Raw genomic sequence first — 16,147 nt, forward strand, 5'->3', positions numbered from 1 at the left:
GAGGGAGCAAGTTCTGAGGTTTTCAGAAAGCACTCTCTGAGGTACTGAGTGAGAACTATCTGAGGAACTAAGGGAACACTATCTGAGGTACTGAGTGAGCACTTTCTGAGGTCTTGAGATAACACTATCTGATGTATTGAGGAAGCACTTTCGGAGGTATTGAGGGGGCACTTTATGAGATATTGAGGGAGCACGATCTGAGGTACTGAGGCAGAACTATCTGTGGTATTGATGGAGCACTTGCTGAGGTATTCAGGAAGCACTTTCTGAGGTTTTGAGGGAGCACTTCCTGAGGTATTGAGGGAGCACAATCTGAGGTACTGAGGGAGCAAGTTCTGAGGTATTGAGGAAGCACACTCTGAGGTACTGAGGGAGAACTATCTGAGGTATTGATGGAGCACTTTCTGAGGTATTGAGGGAGCACTATCTGAGGTACTGAGTGAGCACTTTCTGAGGTATTGAGGAAGCACTTTCTGAGGTACTGAGGGAGCACTTTCTGAGGTATTGAGGGAGCACTTTCTGAGGTAATGAGGGAACAAGTTCTGAGGTATTCAGGAAGCACTCACTGAGGTACTGAGGGAGAACTATCTTAGGTACTGAGGGAGAACTATCTGAGGTACGGAGGGGGCGCTTTCTGAGGTATTAAGGGAGCACTATCTGAGGCATTGAGGGAGCAATATCTGAGATAGTGAGGGAGCACTTTCTGAGGTATTTAGGGAGCACTTTCTGATGTACTGAGTGAGAACTATCTGAGGTACTGAGGGAGACATATCTGAGGTACTGAGGGAGCTGTTTCTGAGGTATTGAGGGAGCACTTTCTGAGGTACTGAGGAAGCACTAGCTGAGGTTCTGAGTGAGTACTATCTGAGGTACTGAGGGAGCACTTTCTGAGGTTCTGAGGGAGCACTTTCTGAGGGACTGAGGGAGAACTATCTGAGGTATTGAGGGAGCCCTCTCTGAGGTATTCATGGATCACTTTCTGAGGTATTGAGGTAGGACTTTCTGAGGTATTGAGGGAGCACGATCTGACGTACTGAGGAAGGACTATCAGAGGTACCGATGGAGAACTATTTCAGGTACTGATGGTGCACTTTTTGAGGTATTGAGGGAGCACTTTCTGAAGTACTGAGGGAGAAATATCTGAGGTATTGAGGGAGCATTAGCTGAGCTATTGAGTGAGAACTATCTGAGGTATGAGGACCATTATCTGAGGTATTGAGGGAGAACTATCTGAGGTACTGAGCGAGCACTTTCAGAGATTTTGAGGGAGAACTATCTGAGGTATTGACGGAGAACTATCTTAGATAGTGAGGGAGCCCTCTCTGAGGTATTGTTGGATCATTGTCTGAGGTATTGAGGTAGCACTTTCTGAGGTACTGAGGAGACACTTTCTGAGATATTGAGGGAGCAGTATCAGCGGTACTGATGGAGAACTATGTGAGGTACTGAGGGAGCACTTTCTGAAGTATTGAGGGAGCACTTTCTGAGGTATTGAGAGACCACTATCTGAGGTATTGAGGAAGCACTTTCTGAGGTATTGAGGAAGCACTTTCTGAGGTACTGAGGGAGAACTTTCTGAGGTACTGAGGGAGCACTTTCTGAGGTATTGAGAAAAAACTTTCTGAGGCATTGAGGAAGCACTTTCTGAGGTATTGAGGGAGCACTATCTGAGGTATTGAGGGACCACTATCTGAGGTATTGAGGAAGCACTTTCTGAGGTATTGAGGGAGCACTTTCTGAGGTACTGAGGGAGCACTATCAGAGGTATTGAGGGAGCAACTTCTGAGGTACTGAGGGAGCACTTTCTGAGGTATTGAGGGAGCACATTCTGAGGTATTGAGGGAGCACTATCTGAGGTATTGAGAAAGCACTTTCTCAGGCATTGAGGAAGCACTTTCTGAGGTACTGAGGGAGCACTTTCTGAGGTATTGAGGAAGCACTTTCTGAGGTATTGAGGGAGCACTATCTGAGGTATTGAGGGAGCACTTTCTGAGGCACTGAGGGAGCACTATCTGAGGTATTGAGGGAGCAACGTCCCTCAATACCTCAGAATGTGCTCCCTCAATACCTCAGAAAGTGCTCCCTCAGTACCTCAGACGTTGCTCCCTCATTACCTCAGATAGTGCTCCCTCAGTACCTCAGAAAGTGCTCCCTCAATACCTCAGAATGTGCTCCCTCAATACCTCAGAAAGTGCTCCCTCAGTACCTCAGAAGTTGCTCCCTCAATACCTCAGATAGGAAGCACTTTCTGAGGTATTGAGGGAGCACTATCTGAGGTATTGAGTAAGCACTTTCTGAGGTATTGAGGAAGCACTTTCTGAGGTATTGAGGAAGCACTTTCTGAGATATTGTGGGAGCACTATCTGAGGTACTGAGGGAGCAAGTTCTGAGGTATTCAGTAAGCACTCTCTGAGGTACTGAGGGAGAACTATCTGAGGAACGAAGGGAACACTATCTGAGGTACTGAGTGAGCACTTTCTGAGGTCTTGAGGGAACACAATCTGATGTATTGAGGAAGCACTTTCTGAGGTATTGAGGGAGCACTTTCTGAGATACTGAGAGAGCACTATCTGAGGTACTGAGGGAGCAAGTTCTGAGGTATTGAGGAAGCACACTCTGAGGTACTGAGGGAGAACTATCTGAGGTATTGATGGAGCACTTTCTGAGGTATTGAGAGAGCACTATCTGAGGTACTGAGGGAGCAAGTTCTGAGGTATTGAGGAAGCACACTCTGAGGTACTGAGGGAGAACTATCTGAGGTATTGATGGAGCACTTTCTGAGGTATTGAGGGAGCACTATCTGAGATACTGAGTGAGCACTTTCTGAGGTATTGAGGAAGCACTTTCTGAGGTATTGAGATAACACATTCTGATGTATTGAGGAAGCACTTTCTGTGGTATTGATGGAGCACTTGCTGAGGTATTGAGGGAGCACTTTCTGATGTATTGAGAGAGCACTATCTGAGGCACTGAGGGAGCAAGTTCAGAGGTATTGAGGAAGCACACTCTGAGGTACTGAGGGAGAACTATCTGAGGTATTGATGGAGCACTTTCTGAGGTATTGAGGGAGCACTTTCTGAGATACTGAGTGAGCACTTTCTGAGGTATTGAGGAAGCACTTTCTGAGGTATTGAGAGAACACAATCTGATGTATTGAGGAAGCACTTTCTGTGGTATTGATGGAGCACTTGCTGAGGTATTGAGGAAGCACTTTCTGAGGTACTGAGGGAGCACTTTCTGAGGTATTGAGGGAGCACTATCTGAGGTAATGAGGGAACAAGTTCTGAGGTATTCAGGAAGCACTCTCTGAGGTATTGAGGGAGCACTTTCTGAGGTACTGAGGAAGCACTAGCTGAGGTTCTGAGTGAGTACTATCTGAGGTACTGAGGGAGCACTTTCTGAGATTTTGAGGGAGCACTTTCTGAGGGACTGAGTGAGAACTATCTGAGGTATTGAGGGAGCCCTCTCTGAGGTATTCATGGATCACTTTCTGAGGTATTGAGGTAGGACTCTCTGAGGTATTGAGGGAGCACTATCTGACGTACTGAGGAAGGACGATCAGAGGTACCGATGGAGAAGTATTTCAGGTATTGATGGTGCACTTTCTGAGGTATTGAGGGAGCACTTTCTGATATATTGAAGGAGAAATATCTGAGGTATTGAGGGAGCACTAGCTGAGCTATTGAGTGAGAACTATCTGAGGTATTGAGGACCACTATCTGAGGTATTGAGGGAGAACTATCTGAGGTATTGAGCGAGCACTTTCTGAGGTATTGAGAGAGCACTATCTGAGGTACTGAGGGTGCAAGTTCTGAGGTATTGACGAAGCACACTCTGAGGTACTGAGGGAGAACTATCTGAGGTATTGATGGAGCACTTTCTGAGGTATTGAGGGAGCACTATCTGAGATACTGAGTGAGCACTTTCTGAGGTATTGAGGAAGCACTTTCTGTGGTATTGATGGAGCACTTGCTGAAGTATTGAGGAAGCACTTTCTGAGGTACTGAGGGAGCACTTTCTGAGGTATTGAGGGAGCACTATCTGAGGTAATGAGTGAACAAGTTCTGAGGTATTCAGGAAGCAATCGCTGAGGTACTGAGGGAGAACTATCTGAGGTACTGAGGGAGAACTATCTGAGGTACTAAGGGAGCACTATCTGAGGCATTGAGGGAGCAATATCTGAGATAGTGAGGGAGCATTTTCTGAGATATTTAGGGAGCACTTTCTGATGTACTGAGTGAGAACTATCTGAGGTACTGAGGGAGAACTATCCGAGGTACTGAGGGAGCACACTCTGAGGTATTGAGGGAGCACTTTCTGAGGTACTGCGGAAGCACTAGCTGAGGTTCTGAGTGAGTACTATCTGAGGTACTGAGGGAGCATTTTCTGAGGTATTGAGGGAGCACGTTCTGAGGTACTGAGGGAGAACTATCTGAGGTATTGCGGGAGCCCTCTCTGAGGTATTCATGGATCACTTTCTGAGGTATTGAGGTAGCACTTTCTGAGGTCTTAAGGGAGCACTGTCTGACGTACTGAGGAAGCACTATCAGAGGTACTGATGGAGAACTATCTCAGGTATTGATGGTGCACTTTCTGAGGTATTGAGGGAGCACTTTCTGAGGTACTGAGGAAGCACTGAGGTATTGAGCGAGCACCTTCTGAGGTACTGAGGAAGCACGATCTGAGATACTGAGGGAGCACTTTCTGAGGTACTGAGGCAGAATTATCTGAGGTACTGAGAGAGCACTTTCTGAAGTATTGAGGGAGCACATTCTGAGGTACTGAGGGTGCACTTTCTGAAGTATTGAGGGAGCACATTCTGAGGTATTGAGGGACCACTATCTGAGGTATTGAGGAAGCACTTTCTGAGGTATTGTGGGAGCACGTTCTGAGGTATTGAGGGAGCACTTTCTGAGGTATTGAGGGAGCACTTTCTCAGGTATTAAGGAAACACTTTCTGAGGTTTTGAGGGAGCACTATCTGAGTTATTGAAGAAGCACTTTCTCAGGTATTGAGGAAACACTTTCTGAGGTACTAAGGAACACTTTCTGAGTATTGAGGGAGCACTATCTGAGGTACTGGGGGAGCAGGTTCTGAGGTATTGAGGACGCACACTCTGAGGTACTGAGGGAGAACTATCTGAGGTATTGATGGAGCACTTTCTGGGGTATTGAGGGAGCACTATCTGAGTTACTGTGTGAGCACTTTCTGAGGTATTGAGGAAGCACCTTCTGAGGTATTGAGAGAACACAAACTGATGTATTGAGGAAGCACTTTCTGAGGTATTGAGGGAGCACATTCTGAGGTATTGAGGGAGCATTATCTGAGGTACTGAGGCAGAACTATCTGTGGTATTGATGGAACACTTGCTGAGGTATTGAGGAAGCACTTTCTGAGGTACTGAATGAGCACATTCTGAGGTATTGAGGGAGCACTATCTGAGGTACTGAGGGAACAAGTTCTGAGGTATTGAGGAAGCACTCTCTGAGGTACTGAGGGAGTACTATCTGAGGAACCGAGGGAGAACTATCTGAGGTACTGAGGGAGCACTTTCCGAGGTATTTTGGGAGAACTTTCTGAGGTACTGAGTGAGAACTATCTGAGGTACTGAGGGAGAACTATCTGAGGTACTGAGGAAGCACTTTCTGAGGAATTGTGGAAGCACTTTCTGAGGTATTGAGGGAGCACTATCTGAGGTACTGAGGGAGCAAGTTCTGAGGTATTGAGGAAGCACACTCTGAGGTACTGAGGGAGAACTATCTGAGGTATTGATGGAGCACTTTTTGAGGTATTGAGGGAGCACTATCTGAGGTATTGAGGAAGCACTTTCTGAGGTATTGAGGGAGCACTTTCTGAGGTACTGAGAGAGCACTTTCTGAGGTACTGAGGGAGCACTTTCTGAGGTATTGAGGGACCACTATCTGAGGTATTGAGGAAGCACTTTCTGAGGTATTGAGGGAGCACTTTTTGAGGTACAGAGAGAGCACTTTCTGAGGTACTGAGGGAGCACTTTCTGAGGTATTGAGGAAGCACTTTCTGAGGTACTGAGGGAGAACGTTCTGAGGTACTGAGGGAGCACTATCTGAGGTATTGAGGGAGCAACGTCTGAGGTACTGAGGAAGCACTAGCTGAGGTTCTGAGTGAGTACTATCTGAGGTACTGAGGGAGCACTTTCTGAGGTTCTGAGGGAGCACTTTCTGAGGGACTGAGGGAGAACTATCTGAGGTATTGAGGGAGCCCTCTCTGAGGTATTCATGGATCACTTTCTGAGGTATTGAGGTAGGACTTTCTGAGGTATTGAGGGAGCACTATCTGACGTACTGAGGAAGGACTATCAGAGGTACCGATGGAGAACTATTTCAGGTATTGATGGTGCACTTTCTGAGGTATTGAGGGAGCACTTTCTGAAGTACTGTGGGAGAAATATCTGAGGTATTGAGGGAGCATTAGCTGAGCTATTGAGTGAGAACTATCTGAGGTATGAGGACCACTATCTGAGGTATTGAGGGAGAACTATCTGAGGTATTGAGCGAGCACTTTCAGAGATTTTGAGGGAGAACTATCTGAGGTATTGACGGAGAACTATCTTAGATAGTGAGGGAGCCCTCTCTGAGGTATTGTTGGATCATTTTCTGAGGTATTGAGGTAGCACTTTCTGAGGTACTGAGGAGACACTTTCTGAGATATTCAGGGAGCAGTATCTGACATATTGAGGAAGCACTATCAGCGGTACTGATGGAGAACTATGTGAGGTACTGAGGGAGCACTTTCTGAAGTATTGAGGGAGCACTTTCTGAGGTATTGAGAGACCACTATCTGAGGTATTGAGGAAGCACTTTCTGAGGTATTGAGGAAGCACTTTCTGAGGTATTGGGGGAGCACTTTCTGAGGTACTGAGGGAGCACTATCTGAGGTATTGAGGAAGCACTTTCTGAGGTACTGAGGGAGAACGTTCTGAGGTACTGAGGGAGCACTTTCTGAGGTATTGAGAAAAAACTTTCTGAGGCATTAAGGAAGCACTTTCTGAGGTATTGAGGGAGCACTATCTGAGGTATTGAGGGACCACTATCTGAGGTATTGACGAAGCACTTTCTGAGGTATTAAGGAAGCACTTTCTGAGGTATTAGGGGAGCACTTTCTGAGGTACTGAGGGAGCACTATCTGAGGTATTGAGGGAGCAACTTCTGAGGTACTGAGGGAGCACTTTCTGAGGTATTGAGGGAGCACATTCTGAGGTATTGAGGGAGCACTATCTGAGGTATTGAGAAAGCACTTTCTCAGGCATTGAGGAAGCACTTTCTGAGGTACTGAGGGAGCACTTTCTGAGGTATTGAGGAAGCGCTTTCTGAGGTATTGAGGGAGCACTATCTGAGGTATTGAGGGAGCACTTTCTGAGGCACTGAGGGAGCACTATCTGAGGTATTGAGGGAGCAACTTCTGAGGTACTGAGGGAGCACTTTCTGAGGTATTGAGGGAGCGCATTCTGAGGTATTGAGGAAGCACTACCTGAGGTATTGAGTAAGCACTTTCTGAGGCATTGAGGAAGCACTTTCTGAGGTATTGAGGGAGCACTATCTGAGGTATTGAGGAAGCACTTTCTGAGGTATTGAGGAAGCAATTTCTGAGGTATTGAGGAAGCACTTTCTGAGATATTGTGGGAGCACTATCTGAGGTACTGAGGGAGCAAGTTCTGAGGTATTCAGAAAGCACTCTCTGAGGTACTGAGGGAGAACTATCTGAGGAACGAAGGGAACACTATCTGAGGTACTGAGTGAGCACTTTCTGAGGTCTTGAGGGAACACAATCTGATGTATTAAGGAAGCACTTTCTGAGGTATTGAGTGAGCACTTTCTGAGATACTGAGGGAGTACGATCTGAGGTACTGAGGCAGAACTATCTGTGGTATGGATGGAGCACTTGCTGAGGTATTTGGGAAGCACTTTCTGAGGTATTGAGGAAGCACACTCTGAGGTACTGAGGGAGAACTATCTGAGGTATTGATGGAGCACTTTCTGAGGTATTGAGGGAACACTATCTGAGATACTGAGTGAGCACTTTCTGACGTATTGAGGAAGCACTTTCTGAGGTATTGAGAGAACACATTCTGATGTATTGAGGAAGCACTTTCTGTGGTATTGATGGAGCACTTGCTGAGGTATTGAGGGAGCACTTTCTGAGGTATTGAGAGAGCACTATCTGAGGTACTGAGGGAGCAAGTTCTGAGGTATTGAGGAAGCACACTCTGAGGTACTGAGAGAGAACTATCTGAGGTATTGATGGAGCACTTTCTGAGGTATTGAGGGACCACTATCTGAGGTATTGAGGAAGCACTTTCTGAGGTATTGTGGGAGCACTTTCTGAGGTATTGAGGGAGCACTTTCTGAGGTATTGAGGGAGCACTTTCTCAGGTATTAAGGAAACACTTTCTGAGGTTTTGAGGGAGCACTATCTGAGGTATTGAAGAAGCACTTTCTCAGGTATTGAGGAAACACTTTCTGAGGTACTAAGGAACACTTTCTGAGTATTGAGGGAGCACTATCTGAGGTACTGTGGGAGCAGGTTCTGAGGTATTGAGGATGCACACTCTGAGGTACTGAGGGAGAACTATCTGAGGTATTGATGGAGCACTTTCTGAGGTAATGAGGGAGCACTATCTGAGTTACTGTGTGAGCACTTTCTGAGGTATTGAGGAAGCACTTTCTGAGGTATTGAGAGAACACAAACTGATGTATTGAGGAAGCACTTTCTGAGGTATTGAGGGAGCACATTCTGAGGTATTGAGGGAGCATTATCTGAGGTACTGAGGCAGAACTATCTGTGGTATTGATGGAGCACTTGCTGAGGTATTGAGGAAGCACTTTCTGAGGTACTGAGGGAGCATTTTCTGAGGTATTGAGGGAGCACTTTCTGTGGTATTGATGGAGCACTTGCTGAGGTATTGAGGGAGCACTTTCTGAGGTATTGAGAGAGCACTATCTGAGGTACTGAGGGAGCAAGTTCTGAGGTATTGAGGAAGCACACTCTGAGGTACTGAGGGAGAACTATCTGAGGTATTGATGGAGCACTTTCTGAGGTATTGAGGGAGCACTATCTGAGATACTGAGTGAGCACTTTCTGAGGTATTGAGGAAGCACTTTCTGAGGTATTGAGAGAACACAATCTGATGTATTGAGGAAGCACTTTCTGTGGTATTGATGGAGCACTTGCTGAGGTATTGAGGAAGCACTTTCTGAGGTACTGAGGGAGCACTTTCTGAGGTATTGAGGGAGCACTATCTGAGGTAATGAGGGAACAAGTTCTGAGGTATTCAGGAAGCACTCTCTGAGGTATTGAGGGAGCACTTTCTGAGGTACTGAGGAAGCACTAGCTGAGGTTCTGAGTGAGTACTATCTGAGGTACTGAGGGAGCACTTTCTGAGATTTTGAGGGAGCACTTTCTGAGGGACTGAGGGAGAACTATCTGAGGTATTGAGGGAGCCCTCTCTGAGGTATTCATGGATCACTTTCTGAGGTATTGAGGTAGGACTCTCTGAGGTATTGAGGGAGCACTATCTGACGTACTGAGGAAGGACTATCAGAGGTACCGATGGAGAAGTATTTCAGGTATTGATGGTGCACTTTCTGAGGTATTGAGGGAGCACTTTCTGATGTATTGAAGGAGAAATATCTGAGGTATTGAGGGAGCACTAGCTGAGCTATTGAGTGAGAACTATCTGAGGTATTGAGGACCACTATCTGAGGTATTGAGGGAGAACTATCTGAGGTATTGAGCGAGCACTTTCTGAGGTATTGAGACAGCACTATCTGAGGTACTGAGGGTGCAAGTTCTGAGGTATTGAGGAAGCACACTCTGAGGTACTGAGGGAGAACTATCTGAGGTATTGATGGAGCACTTTCTGAGGTATTGAGGGAGCACTATCTGAGATACTGAGTGAGCACTTTCTGAGGTATTGAGGAAGCACTTTCTGTGGTCTTGATGGAGCACTTGCTGAAGTATTGAGGAAGCACTTTCTGAGGTACTGAGGGAGCACTTTCTGAGGTATTGAGGGAGCACTATCTGAGGTAATGAGTGAACAAGTTCTGAGGTATTCAGGAAGCACTCTCTGAGGTACTGAGGGAGAACTATCTGAGGTACTGAGGGAGAACTATCTGAGGTACTAAGGGAGCGCTTTCTGAGGTATTAAGGGAGCACTATCTGAGGCATTGAGGGAGCAATATCTGAGATAGTGAGGGAGTATTTTCTGAGGTATTTAGGGAGCACTTTCTGATGTACAGGGTGAGAGCTATCTGAGGGACTGAGGGAGAACTATCCGAGGTAATGAGGGAGCACACTCTGAGGTATTGAGGGATCACTTTCTGAGGTACTGCGGAAGCACTAGCTGAGGTTCTGAGTGAGTACTATCTGAGGTACTGAGGGAGCATTTTCTGAGGTATTGAGGGAGCACTTTCTGAGGTACTGAGGGAGAACTATCTGAGGTATTGCGGGAGCCCTCTCTGAGGTGTTCATGGATCACTTTCTGAGGTATTGAGGTAGCACTTTCTGAGGTCTTAAGGGAGCACTATCTGACGTACTGAGGAAGCACTATCAGAGGTACTGATGCAGAACTATCTCAGGTATTGATGGTGCACTTTCTGAGGTATTGAGGGAGCACTTTCTGAGGTACTGAGGAAGCACTGAGGTATTGAGCGAGCACCTTCTGAGGTACTGAGGAAGCACTATCTGAGATACTGAGGGAGCACTTTCTGAGGTACTGAGGGAGAACTATCTGAGGTACTGAGAGTGCACTTTCTGAAGTATTGAGGGAGCACATTCTGCGGTATTGAGGGACCACTATCTGAGGTATTGAGGGAGCACTTTCTGAGGTATTGAGATAGCACTTTCTCAGGTATTAAGGAACCACTTTCTGAGGTTTGGAGGGAGCACTATCTGAGGTATTGAAGAAGCACTTTCTCAGGTTTTGAGGAAACACTTTCTGAGGTACGAAGGAACACTTTCTGAGTATTGAGGGAGCACTAGCTGAGGTACTGTGGGAGCAGGTTCTGAGGTATTGAGGACGCACACTCTGAGGTACTGAGGGAGAACTATCTGAGGTATTGATGGAGCACTTTCTGAGGTATTGAGGGAGCACTATCTGAGTTACTGTGTGAGCACTTTCTGAGGTATTGAGGGAACACAATCTGATGTATTGAGGAAGCACTTTCTGAGGTATTGAGGGAGCACTTTCTGAGGTATTGAGGGAGCACTATCTGAGGTACTGAGGCAGAACTATCTGTGGTATTGATGGAGCACTTGCTGAGGTATTGAGGAAGCACTTTCTGAGGTACTGAGTGAGCACTTTCTGAGGTATTGAGAGAACACAAACTGATGTATTGAGGAAGCACTTTCTGAGGTATTGAGGGAGCACATTCTGAGGTATTGAGGGAGCATTATCTGAGGTACTGAGGCAGAACTATCTGTGGTATTGATGGAGCACTTGCTGAGGTATTGAGGAAGCACTTTCTGAGGTACTGAGTGAGCACTTTCTGAGGTATTGAGGGAGCACTATCTGAGGTACTGAGGGAACAAGTTCTGAGGTATTGAGGAAGCACTCTCTGAGGTACTGAGGGAGTACTATCTGAGGAACTGAGGGAGAACTATCTAAGGTACTGAGGGAGCACTTTCTGAGGTATTTTGGGAGAACTTTCTGAGGTACTGAGTGAGAACTATCTGAGGTACTGAGGGAGCACTTTCTGAGGTATTGAGGGAGCACTTTCTGAGGTTTTGAGGGAGCACTATCTGAGGTATTTAGAAAGCACTTTCTGAGGCATCGAGGAAACACTTTCTGAGATATTGAGGGAGCACTATCTGAGGTATTGAGGAAGCACTTTCTGAGGTATTGAGGAAGCACTTTCTGAGGTATTGAGGAAGCACTTTCTGAGGTACTGAGGGAGCACTTTCTGAGGTATTGAGGGAGCACTATCTGAGGTACTGAGGGAGCAAGTTCTGAGGTATTCAGAAAGCACTCTCTGAGGTACTGAGGGAGAACTATCTGAGGAACTAAGGGAACACTATCTGAGGTACTGAGTGAGCACTTTCTGAGGTCTTGAGGGAACACAATCTGATGTATTGAGGAAGCACTTTCTGAGGTACTGAGTGAGCACTTTCTGAGGTATTGAGGGAGCACTATCTGAGGTACTGAGGGAACAAGTTCTGAGGTATTGAGGAAGCACTCTCTGAGGTACTGAGGGAGTACTATCTGAGGAACTGAGGGAGAACTATCTGAGGTACTGAGGGAGCACTTTCTGAGGTATTTTGGGAGAACTTTCTGAGGTACTGAGTGAGAACTATCTGAGGTACTGAGGGAGCACTTTCTGAGGCATCGAGGAAACACTTTCTGAGGTATTGAGGGAGCACTATCTGAGGTATTGAGGAAGCACTTTCTGAGGTATTGAGGAAGCACTTTCTGAGGTATTGAGGAAGCACTTTCTGAGGTATTGATGGAGCACTTGTTGAGGTGTTGAGGAAGCACTTTCTGAGGTACTGAGGGAGCTCTTTCTGAGGTATTGAGGGAACACTTTCTGAGGTAATGAGGGAACAAGTTCTGAGGTATTCAGGAAGCACTCACTGAGGTACTGAAGGAGAACTATCTGAGGTACTGAGGGAGATCTATCTGAGGTACGGAGGGAGCGCTTTCTGAGGTATTAAGGGAGCACTATCTGAGGCATTGAGGGAGCAATTTCTGAGATAGTGAGGGAGCACTTTCTGAGGTATTTAGTGAGCACTTTCTGATGTACTGAGTGAGAACTATCTGAGGTACTGAGGGAGACATATCTGAGGTACTGAGGGAGCAGTTTCTGAGGTATTGAGGGAGCACTTTCTGAGGTACTGAGGAAGCACTAGCTGAGGTTCTGAGTGAGTACTATCTGAGGTACTGAGGGAGCACTTTCTGAGGTTTTGAGGGAGCACTTTCTGAGGGACTGAGGGAGAACTATCTGAGGTATTGAGGGAGCCCTCTCTGAGGTATTCATTGATCACTTTCTGAGGTATTGAGGTAGGACTTTCTGAGGTATTGAGGGAGCACTATCTGACGTACTGAGGAAGGACTATCAGAGGTACCGATGGAGAACTATTTCAGGTATTGATGGTGCATTTTCTGAGGTATTGAGGGAGCACTTTCTGAGGTAATGAGGGAGAAATATCTGAGGTATTGAGGGAGCATTAGCTGAGCTATTCAGTGAGAACTATCTGAGGTATGAGGACCACTATCTGAGGTATTGAGGGAGAACTATCTGAGGTATTGAGCGAACACTTTCAGAGATTTTGAGGGAGAACTATCGAAGATATTGACGGAGAACTATCTTAGATAGTGAGGGAGCCCTCTCTGAGGTATTGTTGGATCATTTTCTGAGGTATTGAGGTAGCACTTTCTGAGGTACTGAGGAGACACTTTCTGAGATATTGAGGGAGCAGTATCTGACGTATTGAGGAAGCACTATCAGCGGTACTGATGGAGAACTATCTGAGGTACTGAGGGAGCACTTTCTGAGGTATTGAGGGACCACTATCTGAGGTATTGAGGAAGCACTTTCTGAGGTATTGAGGGAGCACTTTCTGAGGTACTGAGGGAGAACTTTCTGAGGTACTGAGGGAGCACTTTCTGAGGTATTGAGAAAGCACTTTCTGAGGCATTGAGGAAGCACTTTCTGAGGTATTGAGGGAGCACTTCCTGAGGTATTCAGGGAGCACTATCTGAGGTACTGAGGGAGCAAGTTCTGAGGTATTGAGGAAGCACACTCTGAGGTACTGAGTGAGAACTATCTGAGGTATTGATGGAGCACTTTCTGAGGTATTGAGGGAGCACTATCTGAGGTACTGAGTGAGCACTTTCTGAGGTATTGAGGAAGCACTTTCTGAGGTATTGATGGAGCACTTGTTGAGGTGTTGAGGAAGCACTTTCTGAGGTACTGAGGGAGCTCTTTCTGAGGTATTGAGGAAACACTTTCTGAGGTAATGAGGGAACAAGTTCTGAGGTATTCAGGAAGCACTCACTGAGGTACTGAAGGAGAACTATCTGAGGTACTGAGGGAGAACTATCTGAGGTACGGAGGGATCGCTTTCTGAGGTATTAAGGGAGCACTATCTGAGGCATTGAGGGAGCAATTTCTGAGATAGTGAGGGAGCACATTCTGAGGTATTTAGGGAGCACTTTCTGATGTACTGAGTGAGAACTATCTGAGGTACTGAGGGAGACATATCTGAGGTACTGAGGGAGCAGTTTCTGAGGTATTGAGGGAGCACTTTCTGAGGTACTGAGGAAGCACTAGCTGAGGTTCTGAGTGAGTACTATCTGAGGTACTGAGGGAGCACTTTCTGAGGTTTTGAGGGAGCACTTTCTGAGGGACTGAGGGAGAACTATCTGAGGTATTGAGGGAGCCCTCTCTGAGGTATTCATTGATCACTTTCTGAGGTATTGAGGTAGGACTTTCTGAGGTATTGAGGGAGCACTATCTGACGTACTGAGGAAGGACTATCAGAGGTACCGATGGAGAACTATTTCAGGTATTGATGGTGCATTTTCTGAGGTATTGCGGGAGCACTTTCTGAGGTAATGAGGGAGAAATATCTGAGGTATTGAGGGAGCATTAGCTGAGCTATTGAGTGAGAACTATCTGAGGTATGAGGACCACTATCTGAGGTATTGAGGGAGAACTATCTGAGGTATTGAGCGAGCACTTTCAGAGATTTTGAGGGAGAACTATCTGAGGTATTGACGGAGAACTATCTCAGATAGTGAGGGAGCCCTCTCTGAGGTATTGTTGGATCATTTTCTGAGGTATTGAGGTAGCACTTTCTGAGGTACTGAGGAGACACTTTCTGAGATATTGAGGGAGCAGTATCTGACGTATTGAGGAAGCACTGTCAGCGGTACTGATGGAGAACTATCTGAGGTACTGAGGGAGCACTTTCTGAAGTATTGAGGGAGCACTTTCTGAGGTATTGAGGGAGCACTATCTGAGGTATTGAGGAAGCACTTTCTGAGGTATTGAGGGAGCACTTTCTGAGGAACTGAGGGAGAACTTTCTGAGGTACTGAGGGAGCACTTTCTGAGGTACTGAGGGAGCACTATCTGAGGTATTGAGGGAGCAACTTCTGAGGTACTGAGGGAGCACTTTCTGAAGTATTGAGGGAGCACATTCTGAGGTATTGAGGGAGCACTATCTGAGGTATTGAGAAAGCACTTTCTCAGGCATTGAGGAAACGCTTTCTGAGGTACTGAGGGAGCACTTTCTGAGGTATTGAGGAAGCACTTTCTGAGGTACTGAGGGAGAACTTTCTGAGGTACTGAGGGAGCACTTTCTGAGGTATTGAGAAAGCACTTTCTGAGGTAATGAGGGAGCACTTTCTGAGGTATTGAGGGAGCACTACCTGAGGTATTGACGGACCACTATCTGAGGTATTGAGGGAACAACTTCTGAGGTACTGAGGGAGCACTTTCTGAGGTATTGAGGGAGCGCATTCTGAGGTATTGAGGGAGCACTATCTGAGGTATTGAGTAAGCACTTTCTGACGCATTGAGTAAGCACTTTCTGAGGTATTGAGGAAGCACTTTCTGAGGTATTGAGGAAGCACATTCTGAGGTACTGAGGGAGCACTTTCTGAGATATTGTGGGAGCACTATCTGAGGTACTGAGGGAGCAAGTTCGGAGGTATTCAGAAATCACTCTCTGAGGTACTGAGGGAGAACTATCTGAGGAACGAAGGGAACATTATCTGAGGTACTGAGTGAGCACTTTCTGAGGTCTTGAGGGAACACAATCTGATGTATTGAGGAAGCACTTTCTGAGGTATTGAGGGAGCACTTTCTGAGATATTGAGGGAGCACGATCTGAGGTACTGAGGCAGAACTATCTGTGGTATGGATGGAGCACTTGCTGAGGTATTGAGGAAGCACTTTCTGAAGTATTGAGGGAGCACTTTCTGAGGTATTAAGAGAACACTATCTGAGGTACTGAGGGAGCAAGTTCTGAGGTATTGAGGAAGCAAACTCTGAGGTACTGAGGGAGAACTATCTGAGGTATTGATGGAGCACTTTCTGAGGTATTGAGGGAGCACTATCTGAGATACTGAGTGAGCACAAACTGAGGTATTGAGGAAGCACTTTCTGAGG

The sequence above is a fragment of the Chiloscyllium plagiosum genome, unplaced genomic scaffold, assembly GCF_037043375.1.
Source record: "Chiloscyllium plagiosum isolate Xiang-an unplaced genomic scaffold, Cpla_swu_hap1 HiC_scaffold_45, whole genome shotgun sequence".
Classification (NCBI taxonomy): domain Eukaryota; kingdom Metazoa; phylum Chordata; class Chondrichthyes; order Orectolobiformes; family Hemiscylliidae; genus Chiloscyllium; species Chiloscyllium plagiosum.